This window comes from Schistocerca cancellata, chromosome 8 (genome assembly GCF_023864275.1).
Source record: "Schistocerca cancellata isolate TAMUIC-IGC-003103 chromosome 8, iqSchCanc2.1, whole genome shotgun sequence".
Lineage (NCBI taxonomy): Eukaryota > Metazoa > Arthropoda > Insecta > Orthoptera > Acrididae > Schistocerca > Schistocerca cancellata.
The window spans coordinates 391,845,130-391,862,118 of NC_064633.1; positions in this window are offsets into that span (position 1 = coordinate 391,845,130).

Genomic DNA, 16,989 nt, shown 5'->3' on the forward strand with positions numbered 1-16,989 from the left:
GCATGATGCGCAATTTCACTCCCGATGTCCATGGCGGGGTCGATCTTTGCAACGACGACACCATGAAGCACGGTAGAGAATGGCCCATCAGCATGTAGAACGGACCGTTCAGAATTGGCATCACGTTCTCTTCACCGATGAGTGTCGCATATGGCTTCAACCAGAAAATCGTCACAGACGTGTTTAGAGGCAACCAGGTCGGGCTGAACGCCTTAGACACACTGGCCAGAGAGTGCAGCAAGGTGGAGATTCCTTGCTGTTTTGGGGTGGCATTATGTGTAGCCGACGTACGCCGCTGGTGGTCACGGAAGGCGCTGTAACGGCTGTACGATACGTAAATGCCACCCTCTGAACAATAGTGCTACCATATCGGCAACGTATTGGCGAGGCATTCGTCTTCATGGACGACAACTTGAGCCCCATTGTGCACTTCATGTGAATTTCCTTCAGGATAACGATATCGCTCGACGAGAGTGGCCAGCACGTTCTCCAGACATGAACCCTACCGAACATGCCGGGGATAGACTCAAACTGGCTGTTTATGGACGACGTGACCAACCAATCACTTTGAGGGATCTACGCCGAATCGCCGTTGAGGAGTGGGACAATCTGGACCAAACGTGGGTTATGAACTTGTGGATAGTATGCAACGACGAATACAAGCGTTCATCAATGCAAGAGGACGTACTGGCTCTGAGCACTATGGGACTTAACATCTGTGGTCATCAGTCCCCTAGAACTTAGAACTACTTAAACCTAACTAAACTAAGGACATCACACGCATCCATGCACGAGGCAGTATTCGAACCTGCGACCGTAGCGGTCACGCGGTTCCAGATTGAAGCGGCTAGAACCGCACGGCCACACCGTTCGGCAAGAGGACGTACTACTGGATATTAGAGGTACCGGTGTGTACAGCAGTATGGACCACCAACTCTGAAGGTCTCGCTGTATGGTGGTGGTAGAACATTCAATGTGTGGTTCTCATGAGCAATAAAAAGTGCTGAATGAATATTTATGTTGATCTCAGTTCCAATTTTCTGAGCAGGTTCCGTAGCTCTCGGAACCGAGGTGATACAAAACGTTTTTCGATATGTGTATAGGGATTACGAAAAACGCCAGTTTTTACAAAAAATACAAAAGCTGCAGGAACAAACGCAAACAATACAGATATAATCAAGAATTCAATCATTTTCTAATATCACAGATAGCTACATGTTGTTAAAATAGCTTAAGTAATATTCTAAATAGCATGTAGTATGATAGAGGAAGTTACCACCATATTCAAGAGAGTTAATAAGGTAATTGCGAGAATTACGGAAGAATTATCCTGTTGAATGCTACGTACAAAGCCCTGTCGAATCTTCAACAACGGAATAAGCTGTAACTGAATATCCTCTAAAATAAGTTCGAAGGGGATTTTGAAACGAATGCTGACAATTTTTTGAGAAAAATGCTCACAGTATACGTATGTAATTTAATCATGGTTCTTTGGGTTTAGTGGAACATGAAAAAGTTTTCGATGAAGGAAATAAGGGGAGCGAAACGGACAGAGATTAGATTACATTTTGGAAATTGTGGTACCAATTTATTTCTTCTCCTTGCTGGCAAGTAAAATGTAATGTCAACTTCATTTTGAATATAATATTTACCACATTCACGAAGCTACACAGATTCGCCACTTAGTTAACGTATACGTACTGTAATATAGTCCGAGAGGCTGGGGAGGTTATGTAAGAACTACCGTCGGCAGAATATAAATACACTCCTGGAAATGGAAAAAAGAACACATTGACACCGGTGTGTCAGACCCACCATACTTGCTCCGGACACTGCGAGAGGGCTGTACAAGCAATGATCACACGCACGGCACAGCGGACACACCAGGAACCGCGGTGTTGGCCGTCGAATGGCGCTAGCTGCGCAGCATTTGTGCACCGCCGCCGTCAGTGTCAGCCAGTTTGCCGTGGCATACGGAGCTCCATCGCAGTCTTTAACACTGGTAGCATGCCGCGACAGCGTGGACGTGAACCGTATGTGCAGTTGACGGACTTTGAGCGAGGGCGTATAGTGGGCACGCGGGAGGCCAGGTGGACGTACCGCCGAATTGCTCAACACGTGGGGCGTGAGGTCTCCACAGTATATCGATGTTGTCGCCAGTGGTCGGCGGAAGGTGCACGTGCCCGTCGACCTGGGACCGGACCGCAGCGACGCACGGATGCACGCCAAGACCGTAGGATCCTACGCAGTGCCGTAGGGGACCGCACCGCCACTTCCCAGCACATTAGGGACACTGTTGCTCCTGGGGTATCGGCGAGGACCATTCGCAACCGTCTCCATGAAGCTGGGCTACGGTCCCGCACACCGTTAGGCCGTCTTCCGCTCACGCCCCAACATCGTGCAGCCCGCCTCCAGTGGTGTCGCGACAGGCGTGAATGGAGGGACGAATGGAGACGTGTCGTCTTCAGCGATGAGAGTCGCTTCTGCCTTGGTGCCAATGATGGTCGTATGCGTGTTTGGCGCCGTGCAGGTGAGCGCCACAATCAGGACTGCATACGACCGAGGCACACAGGGCCAACACCCGGCATCATGGTGTGGGGAGCGATCTCCTACACTGGCCGTACACCACTGGTGATCGTCGAGGGGACACTGAATAGTGCACGGTACATCCGAACCGTCATCGAACCCATCGTTCTACCATTCCTAGACCGGCAAGGGAACTTGCTGTTCCAGCAGGACAATGCACGTCCGCATGTATCCCGTGCCACCCAGCGTGCTCTAGAAGGTGTAAGTCAACTACCCTGGCCAGGAAGATCTCCGGATCTGTCCCCCATTGAGCATGTTTGGGACTGGATGAAGCGTCGTCTCACGCGGTCTGCACGTCCAGCACGAACGCTGGTCCAACTGAGGCGCCAGGTGGAAATGGCATGGCAAGCCGTTCCACAGGACTACATCCAGCATCTCTACGATCGTCTCCATGGGAGAATAGCAGCCTGCATTGCTGCGAAAGGTGGATATACACTGTACTAGTGCCGACATTGTGCATGCTCTGTTGCCTGTGTCTATGTGCCTGTGGTTCTGTCAGTGTGATCATGTGATGTATCTGACCCCAGGAATGTGTCAATAAAGTTTCCCCTTCCTGGGACAATGAATTCACGGTGTTCTTATTTCAATTTCCAGGAGTGTATATCCCTTATGAAAATGATAGCGAACAACATACAACTCTCTGCATTGGAATAAATACATCGTTAGTTACCTTTCATAAAATAACTTGTCAAAATCTGCGACTATCTGTTTGTAGACTGTAGTGACGCACCTAGAGTTAAACTCGTGTTGTTATTTGAATCTGATTATCGGTTATGCCTATCCTGTACGTGCCGTCGACTTATCACCGACTTCATCTCCAACATTCTCTTGACCAACAAGTTCTCTATTTGTCCAGTAGGCTGCTTTCTCTACAGAAAAGTTGACAGGACTCCATCCTCCCTCAGTCATTATGAACTACAGAGATTTATACTGTTCGGCATCACAAGTAGTATGGATTCCAATTTCACTGGTTTCTTGTTCGTGTTAGCTTCTTAGTTATGATACCTTGCCATATGATAAATTACTTTGGATTTTTATAATGTCCTGATATCCGTAAAACCATCGATCACATCAGTTTGTGGTCAGCGCTCACTCCTAGTTAAAACTGCCAATTTTCCGCTCCAATTGACCAACACTTCTGCCAAAGTAGCCACAGGAGACAGGCAACCGAACGTGCATTTCGTATACCACTGTCAGTCCTCTTTCAAATAAATCGTAATAACGAGCAAGAGCCCACTGTAACGAGAAAAGTTTCCAATCAGAGCGAAGCTTTATGTTGTGTTGGTTTCTAAAGGCAGTGTTTCCTATCATATCGCGTAATTACTGCCGCAGAACAAAAGAACGCAAGCATTCACCAATTCTATCATTATTTTTTAATAGAGTCTAGTCCAGAATGGGTGTATAATCGAAAGTTGGCGACCTAGTTTTTACAATGCCTCGTCTGTCACTTCTTTTTGAATACCTGTCTGTATGTCCGTTATAGTGTATAATCGAAAGCTGGTAACCTATTTCTTACAATGCCTCCTCTGTCACTTTTTTTTTAATTCCTGTCTGTATGTCCGTTATAGTGAACAGTTTCGAGACAGTGAACACTTTTGGTGGCTTTTCCATTACTAGGAAATTTTATGAGGTTGTAAATTCAGAAATTTCTAAGGATACGATCTTTAAATTGGTTTCATTCAACCGGATACATACTCAAGCCTGCACATAGTATGGCTGTTTTACATTCACCCTCAAATAGAACCGTGGCTTAAGGTTGTAGACAATACACTGTAATTAAAAGTAAACGAAAATTTAAGTATTAGAGAGTACAAAATATGAATGTACTCTGCTTCTACAAAAAAAAAAAAAAAAAAAAAAATGCTAAGATCATTGTTTAGCGTTTCGTTTCTATAAGGAAATAAAACTCAAAATTTCAGTAACTGTTTAACAGTGTACCGCATATCTTCCTCAGCCAATGTAGGAATGGTTGGATGAAGCCTGTCAACTGTCACTCATTGTTACCTGTGGTCAAAGTGTTGTACTTCCAGTGTGGAGAAAATATCCGTTAACTCTGTGGAGTAAATGTGAGCCAATCGCTAGCATTTATGCGAAGGAGAGTCAGAAGTACAACTTAGAAAGGCATTCATTTTGACGAAAATACGAACAACTTTTAACATTTAATTATTCATGACATATGACGTCAGCAGCTTGATATACACTCCAAGGCAAAAAAAGAAAAAGAAAAAAGAAAAAAAAGGATGCTCTATCAATGATTTATCCGAATGGGACGGAAATTAGTAGATTTGATGGACATGTACATACAAACAAATGATCATAGTTTCACAAAAATTGGATGATTTATTCAAGATGAAGAACTTCAGAAACTGAACAAATCGATAACGCCTTTGTGGCGTTTATGCAAACAGTTGCTCGGTTTGGCTTTCAAAAATGGTTCAAATGGTTCTGAGCACTATGGGACGTAACATCTAAGGTCATCAGTCCCCTAGAACTTACAACTACCCAAACCTAACTAACTTAAGGACATCACACACATCCATGCCCGAGGCAGGATTCGAACCTGCGACCGTAGCGGTCGTGCGGTTTCGGACTGAAGCGCCTAGAACAGCTGGGCCACACCGGCCGGCGGTTTGGATTTGATTGACAGAGTTATTGGATGTCATCCAGAGTGATACCGTGCCAAATTCTGTCCGATTGGCGCGTTAGATCGTCAAAATCCCCACATGGTTGTAGGCCCGTGCCCATGATGCTCCACAAACCTGGGGAGACATCTGACGACCTTGCGAAGTTAGGGCTTGGCAAGCACGAAGACAAGCAGTAGAAACCCTCGCAATGTACGACCGAGCATTATCTTGCTGAAATGCATGCCCAGAATGGCTTGCCATGAATGGCAACAAAACGGAGTGTGGAATACCGTCGACGGACTGCTGTGCTGTATGGGTACTGCAGATAACAACTATAGGGGTCCTGCTATGCAAACTAATGGGACCCCAGACCATCGCTTTTGGCTGTCGGGTCGAGTGACGGCCGGCAGCATGGTTGGTATCGCAACGCTGTCCGGGGCTTCTCCAGACATCCAATAACTCTATCAGTCAATGCCAATTCGAAAAGCTGCTTGCGTAAGGGCCAGATGTGGACCGTCGCGTTACTGACCTCAATTTGAGAAGATCTCTCTCTTGAATAAATAATCCTTTTCTGAAATTGTCATCATTTGTTTGTCTATAAACGTACATCACATCTACCGATTCCCGTACCATTATGATAATTTATTCGTGCTCAGTCGTTTTTTTTTCTGTCTCAGAATGTAACCTATTACCCGTCCTGTTGATTACGTCGGTATCGATACTTACCGTCGAATAAAGTAAATTCATAGTGCAGCTTCTGTAGGGTCATATTTTGCTCTTAAAAATATCTGTACAGAGTATACGGAAATGAAACAGGGAGAAAACACCGGCACAGTTTTCAAAAAAATTAAATAACAAGGTACTTGGCTACCTTTTATTGTACCGAATTGCAGTAATAAATCTTTGTAATGTTAAGTGAAAGATTTTTGCAATCCGAGGAATACTTCCCAAATCTTCACATTAAATAGAACAAATGTATATATTTAAAAATTATATCGATTTTATTGCCAGAATTAAGGAATGAAGTTAGGTGCTCCTTCGATAATCCATCCCCTTTGGCAAGGAAATGAGACGTTGCTACCCGCACCCTATCCTAGACTTATAACGGGTATTGTAAGCAAAAATAAGAAGAAAATCTTTCTCTTGGGCCCGTTTTTAATCTTCTTTCTCGAATCCAGCTAGCCCCTCTTGTGTCCATTCATCGTTACTAATCGAGGGACCCAAGACGCTGTTCCATATTTGGTATAATAAATAAGGTTGTTGCTGCTTAGTTAATAACTATCTGGTAGACTTCAGGCCCGCATCTCGTGGTCGTGCGGTAGCGTTCTCGCTTCCCACGCCCGGGTTCCCGGGTTCGATTCCCGGCGGGGTCAGGGATTTTCTCTGCCTCGTGATGGCTGGGTGTTGTGTGCTGTCTTTAGGTTGGTTAGGTTTAAGTAGTTCTAAGTTCTAGGGGACTGATGACCACAGTAGTTAAGTCCCATAGTGCTCAGAGCCATTTGGTAGACTTCAGTGACCTATTAAGCTATCTCTACATCACCTGTTCTAATGAAGTACACTACCGCTGTTCAGTCAGAAAAATACCACTGTGTCACTTTAGACTCTCCAAGTGGTACTAATTCCAGTCACATGATTTGTTTCAAAGCAGTTGTGTCCGTGTCAGGCTGCGATTTCTGTTTACGTTGACTACCGATTATTTAGTGATGTTCCGCTTATGCTCTCACCGACCATGCTTTAAAGGCTCTCAGGAATAACTACATAACCTACTGTTACTGTACAACACAGAGTTCTTAATACCCGTGCTTGATCAACTGCTGAGCTATTTTCTTTTGTCTACATAACGTAATGCGTTAATGAGAACTCTTTAAAGGAAAAAAAAACTTTTAAAATTACCTATTTAGAATATTTTATGTAGTCCCTAACTAAGAAGAGTGCTTAATCAGGGCCTCTGATGCTCAGGCGATATTATGCGCGTAATGCATGAAAAATTGCCATATAATGGCGCTACATACCTCAATTGGCAGACGAAAATTACTCTAGCGGGACGCGATGGGCTAATTATGCATTATTATAGGACGATATTAGCTGCGTAAGAATAAATAAAAAATAAAACTGTGTGAATCTGACGGAAGTGTATGAAATGAGAGCCAGGTAAATGGAAAGCATTTAGCTTTCTCTGAGTTTACAGTATACAGTCTTGTGTACAGTACAACAGCGATCACCATATTTCCGCGTTTCAGTTACTGCACCATTTGCCGTTACAGTGAGTGTACTAATCCGACAGAGTGTAGCAGAAACAAACTCATCGTATGTCCACTCACGTCAGAATACAAGGGAAGAAATTTCTTCACTTGGAAGTTCTAGATTTTGCTGTACACTATTTACATCGGTGATTCTCAGAATGCATTCTGTAGGATTATGCTCCACCTATGAAAAATTATGCAGAATTTCAGGTTTGAAATTTTGTCTACGATGGAAGTTCTATCTTTTGCAACTCCAATTTCTTCATACGGCACGTAATTCGTTGATGTCTGTGACTTCTAACAACCCTACCACAACAAAGATCAAAATTTAATGATTGTGGTGTTTCTCACGCTGCTAAATACTGCATTTTCGGGAAACAACATAGTTCTAGTGTGGCAGGTGTCATTGGAGCACAGTTAATAAAGTCATTTCATGTAATAATGAATAAACTAGGCACTCATCTTTTCGTGTTTCCCACGCTGATCTCGTTGTAAAATCATGGCTCAATCGTCGAAAATCTAGGTGGTGATGATTCCAAGCTCGGATGCAAAGAGGCAAATGTTTTATTCTGCTATATTCAAAAGTTTTGTAGATGCGCTTCACAAACCATTCTTGGAGATTAAACCTTTCAAAGTTAGCACAATAGTGATGTAAAAAAAAATAATCAGCACTCCGAAATTAAGTTACACTTCCTTTTAATTGCTTTTATTGCAATATCACGAGACACACAAACATCACTTCACAATACAAAACATACTTGAAAACATCCTCCTCACAGTCACTGTTAAAGTTCACATTTTATAAGCTGACTATAATATGCGTCTTTCCAACATGACGTCCAAGACTTGACCTTCTCAAGGTCCGACTCTCTAACAACTAACTAATAATCGCTTATGCGCCCAAAAAATCAGAGTTACAAGTACGTCAAAGATCATAGTGACAAAAGAAAGAATATACATAAGAATAATATCATTACAATATAAACATATCGATGTATCAAAGTACCTCTACATTAATGAAATCAAATCTGAATGCTGTCTCAGAAATATGTTAACTACTTCTACAGAAACACAGTAGAATATTACTGGTATCGAGAGGTTCAGGTGAGGTGCCGCAATGGTTACGTAATTCCAGTACCATTACAGACTTTATTCAGAAATTTTAAAAATACGCGCTTTTGTCGATTGCGTCTATTTTCCAATCCTTATTGGTACGACCTATTTCAGGAAAATACTACAAATTATCAGGTACCAGACTACAACTTACACTTATTTATCAGACTTATGTGAACTGACACAAAGATTTTTTTTTTTTTTTTTTTTGCTGGTTGTGTCGTTTAGGATATGTTCCGAATGATACGGCCCTTTACAATGAAAATTAATTTATTTTCAGATATGTTTTCACAACTTGTAGGTAAACATTTTCAGATTATTTTACTGTGCAACTATGTAATGCTGTAAGCTAAAAGAAATTTATCTTTGTAGACAGCGACAATAACAATCGAAACGTAACTTCACTGTCACACCGAGCAAAAAATGTTTCCGACACTTCACATGAACTCGTTCTCAAGAATTTATGTACAAATAACAGGCACTTGTTGATGGCAGCATGCTGCCCTACAGCATCGTGACAAAGAAAAACATTAAATAATGAACCTGATTGACCCTGACGAAATATAAATCTTCTGCAAGCTTCACGTCCTCTCTGTGTAATGCACTGAAGTGCCAAAGAAACTGGTACAGGCATGCGTATTCAAATACAGAAATATGTAAACAGGCAGAATACGCCACTGCGGTCGGCAACTCCTGTATAAGACAATTGTCTGGTGCAGTTTTAGGTCGGTTACTGCTGCTACTAGGGCAGGTTATCAAGAGTTAAGTGAGTTTGAACGCGGTGCTATAGTCGGTGCACGAGCGATGGGAAATAGCTTCTCTGAGGTAGCGTTGAATAATATCAGGAATCCGACATCTCTGCGGCCGGAAAAAGTCCTGCAAGAACGGGACCAACGACGACTGAAGAGAATCGTTCAACGTGAAATAAGTGTAACCCTTCCGCAAATTACTGCACATTACAATCCTGGGCCATCAAAGAAGATCACCGTGCGAACCTTTCATTTTAACATAATCGATATGGGCTTTCAGAGCCGAACTCCAACTCATGTACCCTTGATCACTTCACGACACATTGGCCCGTCAACACCGACATTGGACTGTTGATGACTGGAAATATGTTGCCTTGTCGGAGGAATCTCTGTTTTCAAAATGTATCGAGTGGATAGACGTGTACGGGTATGGAGACAATCTCGTGGATCCATGGGCCCTGCATGCCAGCAGGTGACTGTTCAAGCTGATGGTCGCTCTGTAACCGTGTAGGGCGCGTGCAGTTGGAATGATATGGGACCCCTGATACGTCTAGATCCGACTCTTGACAGTTACACGTACGTAAGCATCCTGTCTAAATACGTCCGTTGTGCATTCCGACGGACTTGAGAAATTCCAGCAGGCCAATGCTACACCCCAAACTTCCAGAATTGCTACAGAGTGGCTTCAGGAACACTCTTCTGAGTAATAAACACTTCCGTAAACCACAAACCCCCCAGACATGAATATTATTGACCACATCTGGGATGCCTTTTAACGTGCTGTTCAGAGGAGATGTCCATCCCCTGGTACTCTTACGGTTTTAGGGACAGCCCTGCAGAATTCATGGTGTCAGTTCCCTCCAGCACTACTTCAGAAGTTAGTCGAGTCCACGCCACATCATGTTGCGGCACTTCTCACTGCTCGCGGGGGACCGTGATAGCGTTACGGAGATGTTTAACAAACCCAAGTGGCTGACTCTGCAAGAGAGGCGCTCTGTATCGCGGTGTAGCTTGCTCGCCAGGTTTTGTGAGAGTGCGTTTCTGGATTAGGTATCGAATATATTGCTTCCCCCAACTTATACCTCCCGAGGAGATCACGAATGTAAAATTAGAGAGATTGGAGCGCGCACGGAGGCTTTCAGACAGTCGTTCTTTCCGCGAACCATACGCGACTGGAACAGGAAAGGGAGGTAATGACAGTGGCACGGTAAGTGCCCTCAGCCACACACCGTTGGGTGGCTTGCGGAGTATAAATGTACATGTAGGTGTAGATTGGGCAGGTGTACCAGTTTGTTTGGCTATTCATTGTTTAATTCCTGTGAGGCTGCGTCGTGACGTGCAATATAGACATAACCAGTGCCAGGGGACCGTGAGATTTGAGCACATCACACAGAAGCCTCGCTCAGCAATACCCCGCCAATACGGGACTGACACACTTCGTGATGACCTGAGCTCTGACAACGGTATCCAGTCCTGCACGATGCCACACCGTTGCATGATTTGCTGAAAATAGCAAGAAGGCCGCTACTGCTCTTACTACCCGACCACACTATCGCAAATGTTTTTTTCCCCTTAGCACTGGCCATGGCACTTTTTTTTCCCTCGCATTGAAATTGCTACAGTTTGTTCGCTTTTCTTCCACATCTACCTCCTCGATGCGTCCATATTAGTGGGTAACCCAACCCAGACATCACAGCCCCACATCCCGTGAAATTCTCAATTAGTAACTAACAAATACGGAGTTGCCAGTGGATCTTTTGAGACGGTCGCCAAGTTGGTGAGGGTGTGGAGAGGCTCCGCCTTTTACGCCTTTTAATACAAAATTACAAATGGAGGTGACATAAGTATCAGATAGTGATATACACATTTAGGGTGGCGACAGTATCGCGTACACAAAGTATAAAATAGCGTTACGTTGGTGGTGGTATCGTTTGTTCTCAAGTGACTCATATTAAAATGTTACAGACGTGACTGTGGCCGCACGACGACTATTAACTGACTCTGAACGCGGAATGGTAGTTTCATCAGGACGCATTGACCATTCCATTTCGGAAATCCTTGGGGAATTTAGTATTCCGCCCTGCACAGTGTCATGACTGTGCTGGGAGTACCAAATTTCGACCAAGGCAGTGGGCAATGTCCTTCACTTAACGACCGAGAGCATCTGCATCGGCGTAGAGTAGTCAGTGCCAACTGACAAGCAACACTGCGTGAAATAACCAAAGAAATCAATGTTGAGTGTACGGCAGATGTCTCCGTTTGGCGAAATATAGCCTTAATGGGCGACAGCAGCAGAAGACCAACGCGAGTGCCTTGCTAACAGCGCGACATCGTTTTCCGCGAACCTCTCCTGGGCTCATGACCATATCACCGAACGAGGTGGCGCAGTGGTTAAGCACTGGACTCTCATGAGGGAGGACGACGGTTCTATCCCGCGTCCGGGCATCCTGATTTAGGTTTTCCGTGATTTCCCTAAATCGCTCCAAGCAAATGCCGGAATGGTCCCTTTCAAAGGGTACGGCCGAATTCCTTCCCCGTCCTTCCCTAATCCGATGAGACCGATGACCTCGCTGTCTGGTCTCCTTCCCCAAAAAAACAACCCAAGAACAACATGACCATATCGGTTGGACCCTAGAGTTTGGAAATACTTGGCCTGGTCAAATGAGTCCCGATTTCAGTTGGTGAGAACTGATGGTTCGAATGTGTCGCAGACCCAGACCATGAATTCAAGTTGTAAACGAGGCACTATGCGAGCTGGTGTTGGCACTATAATGGTGAAAGCTGTGTTCACATGGAATGGACTGTTTATCCTGGTCCAACTGAAACGATCATTGACTGGAAATGGTTACGCTCGGCTACTTGATACCACTTGTAGCCATTCATGGACTTAATGTTTCCAAACAACGATGAAATTCTTATGATTCACAATGCTGCTTGTCACTGGCCACAGTTGTTCGCGATTGAGTTGAACATTCTGGGCGACTGGAGCGAATTATTTTTCTACTCATATCACCCGAGATGAACCCGACCGAATATTTATGGGACAAATTCATTAGGTCACTTCATGTAGAAAACTCCGCACCGATAACATTTTCGCAATTGTAGGTGGGTTTACAGGCAGCATGACTCAATATTTCTGCACGGGACTTCCAGCGACTTGTTGTGTCCAAGCGACATCGAATTGCTGCGCTACGCCGAATTGCTGCAGCAGGTCCAACACGATACTAGATGTCCCACGACACTGATGTCCTCGAAGTATACTTAAACTGCCGCGTCTATGAGCCGATACCTAACTTTGGGTTTCTTGAGAATTCGACCATGGACATCTTTTGCGGGTTCTAATAAAAATGTCGAGTATTTAGAAAGTGCGTAACGCACTTTTTTCTGTTTTATACACTACTTCTCACTAACATTTAAATAAGTTCTTCAACCCCATATTCATTTAAAGTCAAATACTCCTCCTCTTTCTCTTGTGCCTTTGTCTGGCATCGGTGTAGAGCCGACAGTGTTACTAACGAATTTCAAATGGTTAGCTCCAGGGGTAGGTGGGAGACCTTAATGTCGCCACCCAGTGACATCCTGCGACGGAATACGTGCACGCCAACTGTCTACAAGTAATGTTATTCATTTCAAAGTGAGCGAAAGCTTTCTAAATGTTTGTGAATCGTATAGCTCTGGTTGGATTTGGGTCCCAACCCGGTATGCACATAGCGGGACGTGGGAAACCGCGGAAAAAACCAAATCCAGCCGGGCCGCTGCACCAACCGTCCTTCTTAATCTGCCGGACGGATTAGATCCGCGGCCTTCGCACATCCCCGTCCAGGAAGCGCCGCTTGAATACACATGGCTGGCTACCTGAGTGATTATTCAACACTGAATAACAATAATTATTTTTAAGCATTTAATTCCGACTGAAAACACTAGTAGAGGTAGGCAACCATGATGACAAATATAATAAAAATTACTTTAAAAGTGATTGCTGATTGGTGTGAAAATTTCGTAGCTGCATTTGGAGATTTTTTTTTATTATTTCCACATTCACGACATGTTTCGGGCTCAGCCCATAGTCTGGTGAACTGTCAGAAATAAAATTTGGGATTACAAACTCTTCCCATAATACAAATGCAAATATACATAATTTCATGGATCAAAAGGGTACAAAAATAATAAAATATAGCAGATGTCAAAACAGGAAAAAATTTACATACCATATTCAATTACATAAGCTCAAAAGGCAATCGTATACACCATAAATCAAAGAACGTATGTAGTATATCAGGTGCAACAACATTGCAGTCGCACAGAGAGAAACCAAATGCAACAGCACCAGAGCAACAGATAACGCGCGCCTTGGCTGATAAAGGGCATCTTGGGCTAGCACAATGCCGTGTGGTGGAGCCTCCAGTATAATAAGGAAATTTAATAGAATTTGTGTATCACGATTACTACAAATGACAAAGCTAATGTTCAAAGACATAAACTTGAGTAAGATATGACATGAACCATAACATATATGAAAACTACAGCATGTTAAAAAATAAATTCAAAATTGCTGCAAACGTCACAGAACATTTGGTATTATAAACAGCGGCTTCAAAGTTCGCACGATGGTTACTTCCAAGCACCTAAGGAAGGCAAATGCAGTGTGTTCAAGGAGCTATGCTCCCAGTCAGCTTGTGAAGATGAATAATCGTTTGGAAATATTGTGGTCAATCTTCGCGTGCTCTGTGGTTTCATTTCCAAAAATACTGTGTGCACAATATGTGGTGGTGACATATTCTCGGAAGACAACGAGCGCCTCCTTAAAAGGATTTTGTCAAACCTGACTTTAAACAGGACAAAAATTGGTCCAGTTGCTAGACTTATGACGTCATATATCGCAAATAACAATTTGTTTGAGGATAACATAAGGATAGGATATGTCTCAGACCTATCGGTAAAGGGATGGAGGCAGGCATACTCTTATGTGCATTACTTTTGACGTCTCAGTTTCCCTGAAAAACGTGACTTACAATAAAATTACTGTAACTGCATGTCTAGAAGCAGTTGAAGAAGCACTTAGGGAAAGTGATGACAGAGACAGTAGTGATATTTGTACATGTTTTGATGGCATCTGGCACAAACATGGCCACACTTTACTAAAGTTACATTATTTGATACAGGTAATGTAACTGATGTAGAGATTCTAAGCAAGTACTGTAACACTTGCAGCAGTGAAAGTGAAAATAGGATAAACATAACTGTCAGATGATCTATACTGGTCAAAAGTGGTGGGGTGGAAGTAGCAGGAGTTCTCACGATTTTTAATCATTCAGTAACAAACAGAGTTATCAAAGATGCATAGTATTTAGGGAAAGGTGACAGCAAGGCCTGTGAGTGGGTATGTACAGAAATGAGAATACATTTGGCACGTCCAGGAGAGATTAGGTTACAGGTAGAGAATATTATTAAAAGGAAGGTCAACAATAGTACTGTAAGACGGTAAGAACATAAGTGGTAAAGGTCACCTGACAAATGTTTAAATAGATTGATTACAGAATTATTAAGGATTGGACAATACAAGAAATGACGGGAATTTAGAAAATATGAAAAAATCTGTAGGGGCTATCTTTCTCCATAAGCTTTCCGCAAATGAAAATTATTAGCACTGTTGTTGCCCAAATGATCTTCATCCTTCGTGCAAAGACATGAGAAGTGCTACCACAAACATTCTTAAACTGCAGCAGTTATGAATGCAATTAAATCAATATTTAGAGATCTTTGCAAAGATACTCTGATGAAGAAATGTCTTCATGGGAAAATGCAAAATGGAAATGAATTTTTGAATTCTGTCTTTCGGACCCGGTAACAGATAACTCTATTTGTTCATATCGCAACCCTCAAGGTTAGTGTTTATGATTCAGTGATAGTGTTAGAAGAAAACTGAATGTTTGGGACGTATTGGGCATAAAATGTAGTTGAAATACTGCAAAATCCTTCATCCACAAATAGCCAAAGAGAGAACTCACAAAGCAGAAATTTCTAATTTAAAATTCACAAAAGTGTGTAGACAGAAAAGAATAAGGACCAAGAGAAGAATAGGGAATCCATATGATACAGATGATGCTTAATACGGTGCAGGAAAATATTAGTGTACGTTACTAACATGAACAACTGCACTACAATTGCAACAGTGACCTTTAAATAGATTATTTTCAAAGCTAGGTTTTTTGACTTTCTGGTCCCAAAATATTCTAAACTAATAGGATTAGAATTATGAAATTTGGTCAATTTGTACTCAAGATAGTAATATGTTACTTCAAGTAAATTGAGAACCACTAAACGAACAAAAACTGTTTTACAATAATTGTTGTGTTGTGGTCTTCAGTTCTGAGACTGGTTTGATGGAGTTCTCCATGCTACTCTATCATGTGCCAACTTCTTCATATCCCAGTACTTACTGCAACCTACATCCTAAATTTGCTAAGTGTATTCATCTCTCGGTCTCCCTCTACGATTTTTACCCTCCACGCTGCCCTCCAATGCTAAATTTGTGATCCCTTGATACCTCAGAACATGTCCTACTAACCGGTCCCTTCTTCTTGTCAAGTTGTGCCACAAACTCCTCTTCTCCCCAATTCTATCAATACCTCCTTATTAGTTATGTGATCTACCCATCTAATCTTCATCATTCCTCTGTAGCACCACATTTCGAAAGCTTCTGTTCTCTTCTGGTCCAAACTATTTATCGACCATGTTTCACTTCCATACATGGCTACACTCCATACAAATACTTTCAGAAATGACTTCCTGGCACTTAAATCTACACTCGATGTTAACAAATTCCTGTTCTTCAGAAACGCTTCCCTCACCATTGCCAGTCTACATTTTATATCCTCTCTACATCGAACATCATCAGTTATTTTGCTCCCCAAATAGCAAAACTCCTTTACTACTTTAAGTGTCTCATTTCCTAATCTAATTCCCTCAGCATCAGCCGATTTCATTCGACTACATTCATTCCATTATCCTCGTTTTGCTTTTGTTGATATTCATCTTATATCCTCCTTTCAAAACACTGTCCATTCCGATCAACTGCTCTTCCAAGTCCTTTCCTGTCTCTGACAGAATTACAATGTCATCGGCGAACCTCAAAGGTTTTATTTATTTTCTATGGATTTTAATAATTACTCCGAATTTTCTTTCGTTCCCTTTACTGCTTGCCCAATCTACAGAGTGAATAACATCGGGGAGAGGCTACAACCCTCTCTCACTCCCTTCCATACCACTGCTTCCCTTTCATGCCCCTCGACTCATATAACTGCCATCTGGTTTCTGTACAAATTGTAAATAGCCTTTCGCTCCCTGTATTTTACCCCGGCAACCTTTAGAATTTGAAAGAGAGTATTCCAGTCAACATTGTCAAAAGCTTTCTGTAAATCTACAAATGCTAGAAATGTAGGTTAGCCTTTCCTTAATCTTCCTTCTAAGATAACTCGTAAAGTCAGTATTGCCTCACGTGTTCCAAAATTTCAACGGAATCCAAACTTATCTGACCCGTGTACAGCTTCTACCAGTTTTTCCATTCGTCTGTAAAGAGTTCGCGTGAGTATTTTGCAGCTATGACTTATTAAACTGCTAGTTCGGTAATTTTCACATCTGTCAACACCTGCTTTCTTTGGGATGGGAATTATT